General features: G+C 37.4%; 1 protein-coding gene across 3 annotated transcripts in view; it reads left to right on the top strand.

Annotated features, from left to right (window-relative positions):
- Sgk3 (serum/glucocorticoid regulated kinase family, member 3) overlaps positions 1 to 18,691 on the top strand; it is a 115,843-nt gene that overhangs the window by 2,184 nt on the left and 94,968 nt on the right. Inside the window, exon 2 of one of the 3 annotated variants that reach the window (XM_013518178.1) lies at positions 11,827 to 11,938. The exons of the other annotated variants lie outside the window; for them this stretch is intronic. The gene's annotated coding sequence lies outside the window, so the exon portion shown is untranslated. The remainder of the gene's footprint in view (positions 1 to 11,826; positions 11,939 to 18,691) is intronic. 3 annotated transcript variants of the gene reach the window in all.

The raw sequence follows: 18,691 nt of genomic DNA, 5'->3' as shown, positions 1-18,691 counted from the left end.
GGTTTGTCGTATTTTTCGAAGTGCCTGGCATTACTTGTTTTTGGAATGTTTCAGTTATTTTACTATAAAAGGTCTTTCATTAAAAACAGAAAAATCCTCAACTATTCATATTCTTCAAGCATTACCCTCTGTATCTGTAAAGTATGGTTAACCGGATGGTTAACCTGCAAAAGAGAGGAAAATATGACCATTACCTGGTGGGAGGAGCTGAGGAGGACTATCAGGGAAAAATGAAAGAAGGACGGCCTTTCCTATGGGGGATGTTAGTTGGTAAGAAACCTTTGGTGAAGCCAGGTTGAGTCATCCGCCTGTCAGCCTTCTCTGAGGGGGTGGGTTAAATACTTTTGAAATCTGCCTTATTTCACAAACCTTTTTACCTTTTCCAATCATGTTTCCTTTCTCTTTTTAAATAAGTTCATATAAATTACTAATTAAACTGCTGATTCACAAAATTCAAATTATGTAACATGTTATTCCTGATAGAAGCAGCGCTTTTATTTTAAGTGACTCAGTGTCTTTTCCTTTTCTTCTTCCATTTGTTATGGTGGAGACTTGGTTCTCATCTCACTTTTTTCCTTCCTTCTTTCATGAAGAAAAGTGGTAAATCTAAGAGGTACCAATTCCCAGTTTTGTACTTTCTGTCAATGTGATTGCTTTGGATTATTGTTGTCAAAGAAGATGATGTGGAAATAAAATTTTGGAGTTTAGCTCAGAACATCAACCATTAAAATTTTATTTCCTGTCTGACGCTGAGCCTGAAGGTTTTAATGGGGAATTAGAGCAGTGAACAGCATCCTACCCCTTGTCCATTTCTCGGGTCATTTCCTGTTTCCCACGAATCCCTAGAACCTGCCTAACTTAACCTCCCTGCAGCCGCAGTGCTGCTGTTATTCAGGGCTGAGCGAAAGAGATTTTGCTATAAGGAATTGTTGTAGGGCGAGAATACATAGGATGGAAAATAGGAGGTGTGTATGTGTAGGTGAAATAAGAGGTAGGTCTTTCTTCAGGCCTTGATGTACGTTTGTTTATAGATGATTCAAAATGTGGAGAGCTGGTTTAGCAGTTTTAACAGAAGCATGATTTGAGAGGCTTTTGTTGTTATTGCTGAGTAAAGGCCTGGATTTTGTACCTTTTCAAAGATTTACTTGTTTTTGAGAACCTTTATAATGTTGAAATACTAATGTCCTTTTTTCTCTTCTGTGATTTTGATGAAATAAATATTTACATAGCATTTCGTAATCACCATGGTTCAGGTTCATTGCTTCCATTATGATGTATTTGCTAAGCCAGTTAATACAAAATTTTTTTCTGAATGTAAAGTGGATTTCATATATTATATATTCATAGGCAAAAGTGAGATTCATGAATGGAATGGCTTGCAGCCCTCTGGGTGCAACTTACTCTCATGTGTAAGGGCATGTCACTGGAGCCTGGCTCATTTGCTCGTTTGAGTTTGGAAATGAGGAGGAGCTTTATTACTCTAGTCATTTACCTTCCTATATTTTAAACAAAAATATATTAAAGTTAGTTTAAAATCATTTAGTTTCCAACTCAGTGTCAATGGCTGGAAACATGAATATAGGACCAGTATATAAACTATACAGTCTAATGGAAATATTAATTACATGTGTATGACCAGCGAAAGGGAGTTTTGGAAATATATCCTTAGTTTCCCAAGAAAATGCTAAATATGTATCCTTTTTCCTATTTTTGTTTTAGTTTTCTCTCATTCTTTGGCTCTCTTTTACTGAGAAATTGAACCTAGGGTCTCATGAATGCTAAGCACATACTCTGCCACTGAGCTACACCCTGAGTCTGTTTCATATTTTTTCAGCATTAATTTTATTTAGAAAGGTATGCATGCTCTCAAGTGCAAGCAGTTGAAAAACATGTAACAAAAATGAATATTTCTCACTTTACTCTTACCCACAAATATGTGCGCTGTTTTTATATCATTATAGACTTTTCTTGCTCATATAAATTTGTGTATCTATGTGTGTACACTAGGACTCACTGTGCAACTTGTTTGTTTCTTAACACTCTATCATAGAACATCTATAGGTCCACATCACTAGTTTGGACGGTCACATCATATCTACTTTATAGATGGCTTCCTATTTTCTACTACTTCTGTTATTAGTGTGTTTACCCTTTTGTATCTTTTAAAAATATTTAAATCATCAAAGTATTACATTTTTTAGAAAAGCCAAAGGAGAAAATATGAATTACTAGTAAACCTATTGCTTCGTTATAACCACTGTTAGCATTTTAAAGTATATCCTCCTAGATTTTTGCGTGAATGTACGTATTTTCAATGCTATTTTAAAAATTTCTCTTATACAAGCTTGCGTTGTTGGTTAGAGAATCATGTTTATGTAGCTAACCAGCGTCACAGATTCCATGTAACTGTGAGCCAGTTATTTTACCGTGCTCGCTGGCCGCCTGCCATACCCCAAACCTGGCTAACACTGTTGGAAAGTTATACTACTGCTCATACAGAGGATGAGGTGAGGAGTGTGGATGGACTGACAGATCCATCCAAATCAACGGATAAAGTACATCCTTCTAATAGGGGTCAATGTCTGAATTGTAAGGACATCTAAAATACAAGATATTCAAGAAAAATAATAGAGTATTCACATATAATTGATTATAATAACCAGTAATTGTTTATAATAACCAGTAATTGATTATAATAACTAAAAGACCAGCAGAAACAATGGATTTGAACCAAGAAAAAAGTAACTGTTGTAAAGTGCAGTTAGAAATTAGAACAACTGAAGATGGTTGAAATTATTATGTATCACAGATATATACCATTAAAGATATAGAATAAGAAGAGAAATTAGGACAGCTAAACTCAAGACATTTTGAAATAACCTCTGTACACGTACATGGTGTGAAGTAGTTGGTTTAGCGCAGCTGCCACCAATGGCGTGACCAGGCGACCCTAGCTTCTTACTGAGCCTGCATTTTGGGCCATACTGTGGTTAGTAACACTTGGTATACGCTATGCACGCAACTCCCTTTTCACGGTTTTAGTAACACCACCAGTTTTTCCAGACAGCATCTGTCTGTGCTGACATCCCTCCACCCCCGTTTCTTCCCCAGCAGAACGTGCATAGTACACAAACTACGCTTGCCTCCTCTGTCCTTTCGTGGCGTGCCTTTAGTTTCCTTTTTTTTTCAAAAAAAAAAGAAGAAAAAGCCTTGCTCTTTTTAACTCTTCTTCCAGCTTTTGCATCGAGAAAATGTCACCCTATCCTTTCTCTGTTCCACCCTCTTCATTTTGGTCTTGAGCAAAGAAGATACTAATCATGGTGATACATTGAAGAGAAGGCCTTTAATAAGAGAAAAGAAAGCTTTTACCTAGGAAGGAAAGGTAGACATTACAAAGAACTGGTGGTTTCAGCCTTCAAAGCCCTTGAGAATACCCAGTAATTCCTTTCAAAATAGCCACAGAAGCCTCCACCTACCTCCTGTTCTCTAAATAAGCTGTTTTTCCTTCAGCAGTGGCATAAACTAAAAATTATATATATATATATGTTACACTGTGCTACATTCCTAGTCCATTTTTTATTTTGCAGTGGTTTTGCTAAGTCCTTAAATTGTTGGGGCTGACCTCCCAGAGTGCTGAGATTACAGGCCTGTGCCCCCATGCCCTGCTATAAACTTGTAATAAATATATGTATTGGTTCATACCAATGCAACAGCATTGTTTTGTGGGGTTTTGAAGATGTCAGCCATGTTAATGGATTAATAGAGTGCTTTGGTGTGGAAAGATAACTACCAGATATGACCATTGTTCCCTTCAGAGAATACACCCCAAATTTGAACTGTCTAGCTTGAAAACAATTTTTCTTTTCAACCAAGTTAAAGTCTAAGGAGGCTATCCTAGACCAAAGGTCAGTAAGCGCTGGACAGTGGTCACCAGATTCCAAACCTTTTCTCTCCAGATTGTCATCAGTAGAGATTTGCGTGTGAAATGCTGGCCTGGTCTGGATCTTTGAGTTAGACAGGAAGCAGTACTGGCTAAGCAGTGTGACATCTTTGCTGCAGACTCACATGGGAGAGAGAGGTAGAGGGTCAGGCCCAGGTAGCTGATGCCACACTAACGTAGGCTCACCTGTAAAGGAGTTTAGGCCAGACTGTAGGAGGAGCTTTGCACCAAGACAGTAATTAGTTTAGCTGCCCCGAGAATAAAGGCTTATTTTTCTTTATAGATATTAATGGAAATGAAACGTGTTTTTATTCTCCCCTCCCAACAGTATGTTCAAGGTGAAATATGGAAGTACAGCAATCACTGTTGTTTTTGTTGAATGTTAGCTTGGCAGACACTGGAATGATTTCCTGTTAACCAAGTAAAGAGATGATAGAACATTCGAGGTCTGAATTCTTATATACTACAATTTCTAATGATCGTATTATCTACTAAAATTGTTTCTGTATCCTTGGGCAAAGATGCTGCTGTGGTCTGTCACCCAAATTCATGTGCTGGAAACTTAATCCCTAGTGCAGCAGGGTTGGGAGGTGGGCCGTTCTGGGAGATGCATAGGCCTCCAGGGTAGAGATGAATGCTGCTGTGAGAAGGGCTGTGGAAGTGGGTTGTCCTGCTATGCAAGGACACAGAGTGCATCTGTTTTTATTCTTTCCACCTGCTGCCGTGTGATGACATAGCAAGGATGCCCTTATCATCTGCTGGCACCCCTCTCCCAGAGTTATGGGCTTTGGGCATTTTTCTGACCCTGTCTCAAAATTTAAAAAGAGAAAGGGTTGGGGATATAGCTCAGTACAAAAGTCCTGGGTTCAATCCTCAGTACCACAAGTTGGCGGGGGATTGATTTTTCTTTATAAATTACCCAGTCTCAAGTGTTCTGCTGTAGCAGCACAAATAGGCTAATATAGGTTGTGATAAAAGTGCTGAGAAAATTCAGATGATTGGAAAAGTTTAAAAGAAGCAACACTTGGCAGTAAGTGGAAAAAACACTAATCTTTTATACTTAACACTTAAAATATAGCTTTGTTGAGACATTATTCACTTGCCATTTTAAACCACAGGTCAGTGGCTTATTGGTAGAGTGGTCCAGCCATCACCACTATCTAATTCCAGAACTTTCATCATGCCAAGAAGAAACCCGAGGCCCGTTATCGGGGGCACTCCCATCCCTTACTCCCTCAGTCCCTGGCAATAGCAGTCTTCCTCCCTGTAGATCTGCCTGTTCTGGACATTTAATAAAAAATGGAATCATACAATACATGCTCCTTTGTGACTGGATGATTTCATTTAACATAATATTTTTAAGGTTGATCTACACTGTAGCATTTCTTTTCATTGCTAAAAAATATTTTGGGGATACATCAGATATATGATTTACAAATATTTTCTCCCTTTCTGTGGGCTTTCACTTAACTTTCGGGATTATTTCCTTAAAGCACAAAAGTTAATTTTTGATGAAGTACAGTTTATCTATTTTTTCCTTTTGTTGCTTGTGCTTTTAATATGATACCATCCAAGAATTTATTGTTCAACGCAACGTCATGGAGATTTACTCATGTTTTCTTCTAAAAACATCGTTTCTAAAAACTACATAGCTTCTTTAGATTTATAATCTATGTTGAGCTAATTTTTGTTTATTTCATAAAGTAGAGTTCCAGCTTAATACTTCTGCATGTGGATATCCAATTGTTCCAGCATCATTTATTGACTATTCTTTCCTTTACTGAATTGTCTTGGTATTCATGTCAAAATCAATTGATTATAAATATAAAAGTTTATTTCTGTGCTTTCAATTAAAGTCAGCTGATCTGTCTAACTTAACACCAGTGTCACACTGTTAATTATTAATACAGTTTTGCAGTATTGAAATCTGGAACTATGAGTCTTCTGACTTTGTTCAACGTTGCGCTGATTGTTTTGGGTCCCATGTGTTTCCATATGAATTTTAGGCTCAGCTTGGGGCTGATCTCAGGGGAAAAGCATCCAGTTTTTCATCACTGTCTGTGAGATAAGCTGTGGGTTTTTATAGGTAACTTTTATTAGCTTGAGAAAATTCCCTTCTATCCCTAGTTTGTTGCATGTTTTTATCAGTAAAGGGTGTTTGGTTTTGTCAGATGTCTTTTTTGTATATCTTGAGATAATCGTGTGGTTTTTGTCCTTTAAATATTGTATATTACATTGATTTATTTTCAGATGTTAATCTTGCATTCCTGGGATAAATCATACTTGGTAATGGTGAATAATACTTTTTGTATGTTGAATTTGGTTTGTAGGTCTTTCATTGAAAATTTTTGTCTCTATATTGGTCTATAATTTTCTGGTGGTCTTATCATCTGATTTTTGGTATTGTGGTAACACTGGCCTTGTTGAGTGATCTGGAAAGTGTCTATTGTTTTTTATTTGGAGACAAGTACTCTACCACTGAGCTATCCCCGTAGTCCTTTATTTTTTTAATTTGAGACAAGGTTTCCATAAATTGCCTAAGCTTACCTTGAACTTGTGATCCTCCATCTCAGTCTCCCAGCATGCTGGCATTACAGGCGTGCGCCAGAGTGCCCACTTCAAACGTGCACTTTTTCAAATAGTTTTGACACCTATCTTAAATAAATTAACACTGATCTAGAAGTTCTGCAATTCAGTATAAATTGTAGATTAGGATAACAAAAAGCAGTTACAGAAGAATCAAACAAGAATGTGAGAATGGAAAAAAATATATAGAAGTAGGTGAAGGAGGAGATAGCAATAGAAGTCTTTTAAAGTCTTGGTGAAGAGGTTACGTAGAAATGCGTTCTTTCTCCTCTAGGAGGGAAATTTCTGAGAGTAAAGTGTGCTACTGAAATACTTCCTCTTCAGTAGTGTGGTTATTGCAGTAATTGAATTATCTTTCCCCTTATGTCACGTGGCATTACTCTGTTGACAACTAAACATCCAAAGGAGTAAATGCTATTGTTTTAATAAGTTTGTTCTAACTTATGAACTGAACTGGGAGAGAAATGAAGGATGTGAAAATGAAAAGCATATTGAAGAGCATAAAGCCGGCACATTATAAATGTTGGCTGACATTAACTTGCCTAATGTGTGACACTATTTAGTCGCCTTTGCTAAGGAATTTAAAGGCCTAAACCCTAGTATTCTATCTGTTACTAACTTAAGTAACCCTTAGCAAATTTGACTTTTTTTTTTTTTACTTCAAATCACTAAAAGTTCCTTTCACCTCTAAAAGTCTGTTGTTCTATGAAATTTATATAGAGGTGGAAGTTTTTGTTGTTTTCAACTTTCACAATTTAACTAGGGTATGCTGCATGAATAAGATTCTTTATAGCATTGTCTAAAACCAAGCACTGATGTATTTGAAAACAAAGAGTTTCTTTGCAGTGTCATTTCGCTTGATATTGCCATGAATCCAAGAATTATTCTACATGAATCAGAGAACAGTAGTGTAGTTGTACTTAAATTTAGAGTTACATACGTACAGCCATTCACTGGAGATGAATTAAGGTGAAAAAGTATTGCTTTAAAAATTTTTGCAGTACACGCAGTTTACAGTTATCCTGGGAGTGGCTATATGTGCATTCTACAGCTTGTTTCTTTTTTATTTTTAATCCCCTTCCTTCCCCCTCCCTCTCCCTCCTTCTCTAATTCTATCGCGTTTTTCATTCTTGTTGAGATTATTCATCTTAGTTCATGCTATGGCAGCTGATGTTTACCTTAACATGGGTTATTAGGTTCTGATGCATGGCACATCTTTATTCCTCTTGCTTCCCCTCCTGCTTCCCACCTCTGAACCTTATTTCCTTGGATAACTTACCTATTGTAAGAAGTCCATCCTCTTATCCCCTTCTATCCATTCTTTATTATTCTCTTTGTTTGTACTTTACCTCACTCAAATGAGAGATATCATATGGTATTTAAGCTTGTGTCTGATTTATTTCACTTAACATTATATTTTCCAAGTGCATCCATTTTCTTACAAATGTCTCAAATGTGTCTGTTCATTTTTTGTGCCCATTTCTTTGCTGAATCTTTAATATTGTTATTTTAAAGATTTTTTTGAAATAGGTTCTCACCATATAGTTCAGGCTGGCCCTGAACTCATTATGTAGCCCAGGCTGGTCTCGAACTTGTGGCAATCCTCCTGCCTCAGCCTCCTGTGTGTTAGGATTACAGGTGTGCAGTACCATGCCCATCCACTGAGTCTTTAATATTAGGTGGTTTGATTTTTTTTTTTTTTTTAGTCGTTTATATGTTCTTGATGTTACTCCTGTCAGAGGGGTAGCTGGCAAAATTTTTTTCCCATTCTGTAGGTTGTTTCTTTACCCTCCTGACTGATTCTTTTGCTGTGTAGAAGCTTTTTAGACTGATACCCAGTTTGTTGGTTCTTGCTGTTATTTCTTGTATAGTTGAGATTCTGTTTAGAAAATCCTTTCATACACCAGGGTCTTCAAGTGTTTTACCTATTTTATCTTCCAGTAGGTTTAATTTTCTGTTTTAATATTTAAATCTTTGATCCATTTGATTTTAATTTAGTATGAACAAGTATTTCTAATTTAATTTTCAAAAGTTCTACAATGTACTGGTGGAATTTGCTGCTGAATCACAGTCAGAAGGAGTTTGGAAATGGGCTCACAGGTGCAAAGCTGTTGGAGAAACAATCACTGCTTATTTTGTATTTATTTTCAAGATCTGTGCGATTTCTAATTTAAAAAATCCAGTGATCATGTACATTTTAGGAATATTTTTACCATTTTGAAATGTCGTGTGGTATGACTGGATCAGTGTTGATCATCTTTGTTTGTACAGAAAGCCAAAGCATGACTTCGAATAATGGTATACAGAATCTTATTCATACAGTATACTTAAAAATTGTTAAAGTTGTGAGAATCAGAAATATTTTACCTCCCACTTCTATTAAAAGAATAAAATTTACTTGTTTGAGGTTTCCTGGGAAAATGAGAAGGCAAGCCATTCAAATGTACTGAACTCTTTTTTAAATTTTAAGCTCCTGCTGTTAATATTCATCTATCATAATTTCATTATACTGTTTATGCACATAGTTCAGTTTTAAAATGAGAAAAAATGAAAAACTAGTTGCAAAACACAGACTTAAGTAATAAACAGTGGTTATGAGTCATTATGGTTTATTGGGTAAGTATGTACAGAAGAAGAATCTGTCAGGCATATAGCTCACTTAAAATGATACATTTTGCAAATTTGTAATGAAAAAGGATGGTGTATAGAGTTGATCCTTGGTATCTGTGATTCCAGGACCCCTTATGGCTGCCAAAAGCCACAGAGCTCAAGTCCCTTATATAAAACGACGTAGTACTTGCAGTAATCTGCATACATCCTCCTATATAAATCGTCTGTACATTGCTTGTGACAGTTAATACAATGTAAGTTGATGTAAATAGCTGACATACTATATTATTTAGGGAATAATGATGGAGGAAAAGTCTGTTCATGCTTAGTATAATCATCGATGCAGTCATTCTAGGCCTAATGACACAGCTCACAAACGAAGTAGTGGGCATCTCATCATGGTAGTTCACATCTGTAATCCCCATACTCTGGAAGACTGAGGCAGGACGATTGCAAAATTCAGCCCCACCTGGGCAATTTAGTAACTTAGTAGGACCCTCTCTCAAAATAAAAAACTCAAAAGAAGGGCTGGGAATGTAGCTCAGTCTACAGGCCTTGTTTCAGTCTCCAGTACAACAAAAAACAATACCATGCAGTAATGTTGAAACCAGTGCTGGAGAAAGACTGTAAGATGGTGGGAAGCTTCAGCAGGATAAGCCAGCACATCAGCAATGCAGCAAATTAAAAGCTTTGTTTTCTGGAACTTTCTGGACCTCTATTGTTGCGGAGGTTGGGATCAAACCCAGGCCTTTACTCATGGTAAATTCATGCTCCTACCACTGAGCTGCACCCTCATCTTCAGGTTTCCATTCTGATGTTTCTCTCTGTGATAAAAGAAGAATGAGTCTGTGGATCATGGCACTTACTAGAACTTTTATTCAAACATTAGTATAATCATTTGTAAAGATAGAATATACCTCCTTTAAAATGTATGTTATAATATGGTCACAAGATGAGTGAATGTCATTGCTAAGCATTGTTATGTATAGCAGTAGTAAGTTGACTCTCATCACTTATAATTTGTTTTCAGCACCTTTGGGAAATTATATTTAACAGTGGTTAAGAATGGAGCCTCATGGGCTGAGAGTGTAGCTCAGTGGTAGAGTACTGGCTTAGCATGTGTGTGCTCTGGATTCAATCCCCAGCATTGCCAAGAAAGACAGAGAGACAGAATAGAAGTAGAAGGCAGAAGAGAGATTCTGGGCCAGTGATACAACCCAGTGGCATGAGTGCCTGCCTGGCAAGTGCAAGGTCCTGAGTTTGATTCCTGGTACCAAAAAAGAAAAAAAAAAGAAGAGAGATTCTAAATTTACCCAGACCTCATCCATCACTTATAAATTTCATTTGTGAAGGTTGTTACTAAGTTTAAAATAAATAATGCTTATAAGACAGTTAACACAGAGCTTGTTATGTAGTAAGTGCACAATAAATGTCAATTAATTTATTAAATAATTAAATATTAAGAATTAAATGTTCTTAATGAATTATATTTTGACCTTGACTTTGTTTCTCTTGTTTCAAAAGAAGACATAGCAAGCTTTTTCGTTATTAAGTCCTAAGAAGCTTTAAGAGTTTTGAATAATAAAAGAAAATTCTTTAGAGATGACTCCTTACAGAAGATTTAAGGTAGTAAGCCCATTCCTCCTAATGTTAGACACCCCACTGTCTGACTTCAATCCATTGCCCTTTCTTTGGGCTCTACTAGCTCTGTATGGGCAATTTAAACTACTCTTCATGGTTTTACTTGTGTCTTTTGATGGTGACTCCCAAGTGCATGGCTTCTACTCTGACCTCTCTTCTTTTCCCTTCAGTTTGATGTACCCAGTTGGCTAAACTGATGTGCTACCCCACAGGTAGCCCACATTCAACATGTACAAAGCAAAATACACCTTCTCTTTTTGCTGATGCTCCATTCCCACTTTTCACTAATTTTTTTTTTTTACTGTCTCCATTTCACTATACGATCTGATCATCCACCCAGACTTTGAAAAGCGTTCTAAACTTCTTGGTCTCCTTGATTGCCTGCAACATGAAAGCCTTCCTGACTTCAGAGTTGCATGTGTAGTTCAGTTGTAGAATTCTTGCCTAACATGCTCAAGACCCTGGATTCAATTCTCATCATCACAAAAGAAAAGAAAAACCTTCCTGATTTTACCTCCTAAATAATTCTCAAGTCTCTTCTATCAGTTTCGTTTCTGCTTCTGTCTCTTGAAGCCCTCATCATCTTCTGCGTTTTGAAGTGACTCCCTTACATGATTTCTCAATATCTAGTTTCAACATTTTCCATTCTTTTTCCATATTGATTTCAAAGTGATCTAAAGTGCATATCTGAACATCATCATTCCCACGTATAAACACTTTCTTCATTTCTTGCAAAATCAAAGTTGGAGGTCCTTAGCATGGCTTGTCAAGCTCCTTGTGATCTTCTGTCCTCTGTTTATCTGCTGGGATTCCCAGGCTTCTGCTCTCAGCTACCACATAGTAAGTGCTTCTCTACCCTGTGCTAATGAATAGTCTGTACTGAGCTCAGGAGTTCCCTAGTTCAGGACATCTTCCCTACCCCTTTTCACATACTGCTAATCAAAAACAAAACTCGTGTCTCTCCCCAGCGTTTCCACTGTATCCTCGGGATACTTTGAACCCACTGTCCACTGAAATTCTTTCAGATTCTTCGTCTATATTTTTTGCAGCCCATGAGGAAGTCTTGGACTTTGCAAACATTTACCATATTTCCGCTTATCTCCAGAAGTGGGAGTCATAGTTGTCATTGAAACTATTCGTTGGTACAGAAGCACTAACGAGGTAAGAAAACAATAAGAAAAATGCCATTTGGTCCTTTGAGAATAGTAAGTTTAGTCATTTTATATGGATTCTTTCCCATTATTTCCCGTTAAGCATCATAGACTCTCCTTTCTGTACAGGAATGCTGACACATTAATGTGACTCAGCTTTCAACACTTTTTATTCCCTTTCATTATGAGTCAGGTTATGGTTTATGATTTTTATTCCATGCTAGGGGTTGAACCTAGGGCATTGGACATGGTAGGTGTAGCTCTAGCTCTGAACTGTATCTCACACCCTAAAATTTATTTTTATTATACAACATAGCAGAATGCATAAAAGTAAATCCTCAGAAAAAATTTCATCCAGTTAACAAATACTAAACTTCATCCATGCAAGCTTAGCTTTTGTGGGTGGTTGTTCATGTTGCTATATCATGTGCTCACAGCTCAAAATACAAGCCAAACATAGTGGTGGAAAAAAATTCACCATTCTATGCTGCATTCCAGAGTAGACTAATCTTCGTACTGCCCTATTTTAATTATATGCCTACGTCTTCACCCACAGTAGCTCTTTATGTAGTTCAAGTTCAAACTCCTCACACTGCCTTACCTATTTAACTTATTTGGGGCAGTGCTTCTATAGGTAAGTCTGTACAGTTAGATTAGTTTGCTCAAGAGGCAGATTATAGGTTATTTGTTTTTGCTTGAATCAGCTTTTGACTTTTCAAATCTAGACTTAAATGTACATGTTGGTATACAAAACAAAAGCTTTATGTTATCAAGTATTTATTGAATGTTCACTATGGGCTAAGCACTATCTATACCAGTAAATAAAGTTTTGGATATAATGAAAATCAATGTAGCTTTGTCCTCGTGGAAGTTTTAGACTGATTTTGAAGGCAGATAAATAGTTGTAATCTAAGGTTTATAAAAATGCAGGGATAGGAGAATTACCCCAGGAGGCGACAGCAAGGGCGTCTAACCAAACTCTGAAATGAGGCCTGGTGACATCTAGCTTAATGTCAGTCATCAAGAATTGCTTTCCAAGTTGAAGGAATAGCAGGTACAAAAAGCCAAGTAGTTAAAGAACCTGGAATACTCAAGAAAGTAAAAGCAGTTTCTTCAGGCTGGATCTTAGGTACAGAGCACTCTCTATACTAATGTAGTTGGTTACAAGAGGAGAGAAAGGATATCTGTTTGTGCAGGAACTTGCTTGCTCTTCTCTTCAGGGTCCAGACTCTTCACATCAATTTGTTATTTTGTTTTAGAAAGGATTGAGAGGGAAAAAATCCAAATAAATAAAATGAACTTCTGTTGGTTCACTGAGTGATATATATATATATATATATATATATATATATATATATATATATATATTCATACATACATATATTGTGGTTTTTTTCCCCACCAGTATTCAGGGCCTTCCCACTGAGCTATATCCACAGCCCTTTTTATTTTTTATTTTGAGACAGAGTCTTACTAAGTTGCTGAGTGGCCCAGGGTGGGCTTGAACTTGCAATCCTCTGGTCTCAGCTTTCTAGATTGCTGGGATTACATGGGTGTACCATGATGCCAGCCTTCCATTTATATAATTTTATGCGTATAAAATTTATTGGTAAGTTATTATGAGATTACCACAGTTCACTGGCAGCCCCTCCCCACACTCCTTGATCTCCATTGCTATTGGAGAAATGTCAGACTCCTTAGCATAGTTGTCAAACCTCTGGTGATTAATCTCCAACCCGCCTCTGTCTCCATTTTCTATTTCTGTCCTTCGTCCAGACTTACCTTTTTCTCTGTTCTGCCTTAGCAAACGTTTTGTTTTCCTGCTTTTGAGCCTTTACTTCTCTTCCCTTCCCTTCGCCTGTAACAGCCTTCTTCCCATTCACTGTCTGTCAAAGATGGTCTTGAGAGCTCAGGTCAAATACTTTTTCCATCAAATCTCTGTTTTCCTACCATCCTCTCTGCCACCTCCAATTTTCTATTCCAGAAGTGTTTTCTTTTTAATAAAATCCACTCAGTCTTTTGCACTGTTTTTAAAAATGTAAGTTGCAACCCATTAGTGATCCATGAAGTAAGTTTAGTGGGTTGTAACCAGCGTTGAGAAGCCTGGAATAAAATAGACCAGAATGGAAAATATGAAAATGTGTTGTACATAAAAAGGGGTGATATTATCCCATGGTACTTTTCTTGCATTCCTGGCTTATCATATAAAATATATTTTTTACAGTGAGTCTTAGTTCAAAAATTTGCAAAACACTGGTTGATATTCTACGTATGGATTAACTCCTCAGATAATTTGTTACTTGGGGACAGGGACTTATCACTGAGGCTCTCCACTTCATATAAAATTGTCTTACTTTTCTCATTGCTAAGACAAAATACCTTACACCCACAAGTTAAAGGTTTATTTGGCTTCACAGTTTGTAGAGGTTTCAGTCTATAGTCAGCTTTTCAGGACAGGGCAACATGGCAGAGGAGAAACAGTCCATGGCAGGGCAGGCAAAAAGCACTGAAGCAGCAGCAGCAGTAGCAGCAGGCCTCCCTTTATATATCATCGCTTTATATTACATACAAGCCTATTGATTGGTGTCACCAACACTCAGGGTGGACCTTCCATTGTCCACACCCAGAACTAGGTTAAACCAATTTAGTTATCACATACTTTTAATCCCAGTGTGATATCAAGTCACTTCTGAAAAGCCCCACCTATTAGCCTATGAGGCTTTGAGGGAGACATATAGATTCAAGTCCTTACAAGAATCTAGGGTGCTATGTTGATCATCCTAAGTGTTGATACTCTTAGAAAGTCTCCCTAAATCTTTCTGAACCCTGTAAGTGTTTCATGCAGTCACATCTCACAGCTTGGATTTTCTCAGTTCTATTTCCCCACCTGAGAAAAGAGTCATCTGTCCATTTTTATTCTAGTTTTCATGTTTGTTGTTGCTATTGTTTTGAGGTACTAGAGGTTAAACTCAGGTTTTCACCTTCAGTGTACTACCACTGAACTACACTGCTAGCCCTTTTTAAATTTTATTTTGAGATAGGCCTGGAACTTGCATTCCTCCTGCCTCAGTCTTCTGAGTAGCTGGAGTTACAGGTGTGCACCACCACCCTGGGCTCAAGTTTTTTGTTTCTGCTTTTTTCGCTTTTTATGGTTTTTACAGTATGCAGTCTTCTCTTGTATACACATCTACATGAGTAACTTTATTAATAGCTAACGAATATCTGTTTGAGTTCTTTATGTTAGAGGTTTTCCTCAATGGGCTGGTGTTTACTTAAAACTGAGTATCTGCAGAACATATACACATACGCACACAGAGTGAGATACTGAAAGAATACATTAAAAATTGAGTAAATATTTTGTATATCTATGTGAGACTTGGTGTTAGTTACTTCTACACTGCTGTAACAAAGTACCTGAGATGGGGTAGTTTATGAAGAACAGAAATTAGTCTCTTACAATTTTGGAGCCTGAGAAGTGTGAGATCAAGGTGCTGACAATTTTGGTGTCTAGGGAAGGCCTGGATTATGCTTCCAAGATGGTGCCTTGACTACTGTGTCCCCGAGAGGGAAAATGCAGAGAGAGGGTGAAATATCTTTGTAGCTATACTTTAGAAGAAACACTTTCCTAAACTCTTCAATGGACAGCTTATCCATAGCCAGCACTAAAAAAGGAGGGACTGTGCTGCTCTCTTTCCTACACAGGGATGTTGGGGTCTAATTCATCACTGTTAATGCACTTATGAAGATGAAATCTTTGTGAAAATACTCACTAGTATGCTGTTTTTGAGACAGTATACAAAGAGTGCTGTATCAATTTTGTTATCATTTAGAGTTTCCCATTTTTAAAAAAGCCATTTTTTCTGTCATTATAATTTTAGATTTTGCAGGCCAGTGTTTGTTGATCTCTCTTGATCAATTCATATATCCAAAGTTACGTCATCAGGAGATGATTTATAATACATGAGAATGTGATCTTGTGAATGTGTGAGCTCTCAGGACATTAAAGTGAGATGTTTATTTTTAAAATAAACTTTTATTTCTTAACCTCATTTTAATGTGTTTTCTTTTGTGAGCATATGACCATGGCTTTTCCATTTCACTATCAAACGTCTATCAAACTTCTTACAGAGTAATCACTTACAAATAAAAGGCTATCTTCAAGTAATTTAAACAGTCACAATTTTCTGTATATATGGTGCAGAGTACCGATTTTACTTACTTTGGATTTTTTTTGTTTATTTGATTTTTTTGAGACAGGATCTTGCTGTGCAGTTCAGGCTGGCCTTGAACTCACTGTGTACCCCAAGCTGGCCTCAAACTCATGGTGATCCTTCTGCCTCAGCCTCCCAGTTGCTGGGATTACAGGTGTGGGCCACCATGTCCAGCAACAGAGTACCTGTTTTAGAAAGTCCAGGGCTAGCCTCGTGGGAGTGCTGGAGGAGGTGAGGTATGATACGGTGCTGTTAGGGAAGAGTGGGCACGATGCATGATTGTTTTGTGGTTCTTCTACATTGTACCATTGTAATATAAAGCTAAAAATCCTCTTAAACTTTTACTGCCTCATTTATGTTTTTAAATGTACTGAAGTCTATTAAAAATGAACGTGATGTGCTTTGCAGTGTAACATAGCAGGCAGAACACAAGCACTAGTGTTGGACAGGCCTGGCTTGGGTTCCTGCACGGTAATTCTTGTATTAATTAAGTGAATTTGAACAAGTTATGTAGTGTTTCACTTGCTGTAAGTATCAAATGGAAGGTAAGGTTTTCTTCATAGGGCTTACCATACCTGCGGCGATACACAGAAAGCCCTCAGCACCGTGCGTGGCTCTTTTTATTGAGTTATGTAACGCACCTAACAGGGTCCCTGGGTGCCTCTTCTTCCTACTTACTTGAGAGGTTCTGCTGAGTCAAAACTACCAGTAGCAAGTCATACAATTAAAGCTTTTCTTCTGATACTTAGGAAATTTAATTTGAAGATAGTTTGGGTATTAAGAAATACTCCTACTGAAGTAATGTTTGTTTATGTTCAGGAATTTGTAGAGAATTGATTCCCATCCGTGCTGAATTAGCAACCTATCAAAACAACAGTGAGCTGCTAGAGAGAACTCCAAAGTTTTGAAAGGCTCTAATTTGTGTACTGAGCTATTTTAATTTTGCATGTCATCTAGAGGAATTTATAAATATGTGCAGCCTTGATAGAGTCTTCCTTCTTATGTTAACTCGCTGTCAATACGTTGGGTTCATCCTGCCTGTGGGGCTTGTGTGTACCCTGCTGTTAATGCTGCGGCAGCATCGTGATCCTCCCGGACCTAACTGAGCTCACTGGCAGGCGGGGACCCACAGGACCAGTCTAGCGGTGCCCCGACCCCCATTTGCCTCTTCCACCACTGATGTTGAGATCAATAAGCTCTGACAAGTAGAGGAGCAGGCTCATCAATTTTAATTTTGAAAGCTACCTACATACTAGTGTCATCAATTTGCCTGAATTACTTTTATAAAGATGGTGGGCTCATCAATTTGAAACATGTCGTGTCAGAGCTGACCATTAGGGACTTCTGAGTTCTCTGTTAAATTGTTTCCTCTGAAACCCTCACTACATAGACTAATTGTTTCTGTGAGAGAATGATGACGAGAATACGAAGGGCTTGAGGGATGATGGGCCCATCGGTCTTTATGAAGAAAATTTTTCTTCTTCTTTTTTTTTTTTTTTCTTTGTGCTACTGAGGATTGAACTCAGGGGTGCTCTACCCTGACCTACATTCCCCAGCCCTTTTCATCTTTATTTTGAGAAAGAGTATTGCTAAATTGCCCAGGCTGCCCTCGAACTTATGAACCTCCGCCCTAGTAGTTAGGATTACAGGTGTGCGCCACTGGCTATTTCATGGACTTCCGAAATCTACCACCTTTGGTCACCATATGGCAAACTAAGCTAGTTAGATTTGTCTCATCTCATAGAAAAGTCATTGTATTATTAAGTTGAATTGCTTGCACCTTGAACAGTTTATTCTAAATTTCACTGGTATTATGTAGCTCTATGAAAACTCAACTAAAAATCCCCACTTATACTTTTTTATGTAAAAGATATAATATTCTAGGCATGTTATACTTATATTTGTATTGTTGAAAATAGTTTTTGAAAAATTACCTTTTTTTGGTGCTAGGTTTGAACTCTCAAGGCCTTGCACAGACTAGGCAAGTGCTGTACCACTGAGCTACATTCCCAGCACTAAAGTTTACTTCCTAAAAGAACGTTATTAAACAAACACATGAAGTTCATAGCATATGTGTATAATATAAAGAATAACAATAAAAACTCAGTTCTCTATGATACAGTTTGAGAAATAGAATATGACTAATATATTAGAGTTCCTCTGTACCTTTTACCAATTTAGTTTACTTCTCCCCATTACCCAAATACCCATGACAAAATTCGGCTTATTACCCTCTTGAGTGTTTTATAATTTGTTTTAAAATTTGTATGTATCATTATGTGGTTAAATTTTTCACATTTGACACAAAAATAAAATTGGCCAGGCATGGTGGCACACACCTGTAATCCCAGTACTCAGGAGGCTGAGGCAGGAAGATCACTGTAGATTTGAGGCTGGCCTGGGCTATGTAATGAGTTCAAGGCTACCTGAAGTACATACTGAGACTATGTCTCTCAGACTGTGTGGCCCCTTTATTTTCAGATCTGTATAATATTCTGTGATGTCACTACCACTCAATTTAATTTCTATTTTTCTCTCTCACTTTTTGAAGC

Source organism: Chinchilla lanigera, unplaced genomic scaffold (assembly GCF_000276665.1).
Source record: "Chinchilla lanigera isolate Chin_1 unplaced genomic scaffold, ChiLan1.0 scaffold00043, whole genome shotgun sequence".
NCBI classification, from domain to species: Eukaryota; Metazoa; Chordata; class Mammalia; order Rodentia; family Chinchillidae; genus Chinchilla; species Chinchilla lanigera.
The sequence above is the reverse complement of the archived record's forward strand: the minus strand, read 5'-3'. Positions and strand labels throughout refer to the sequence as shown.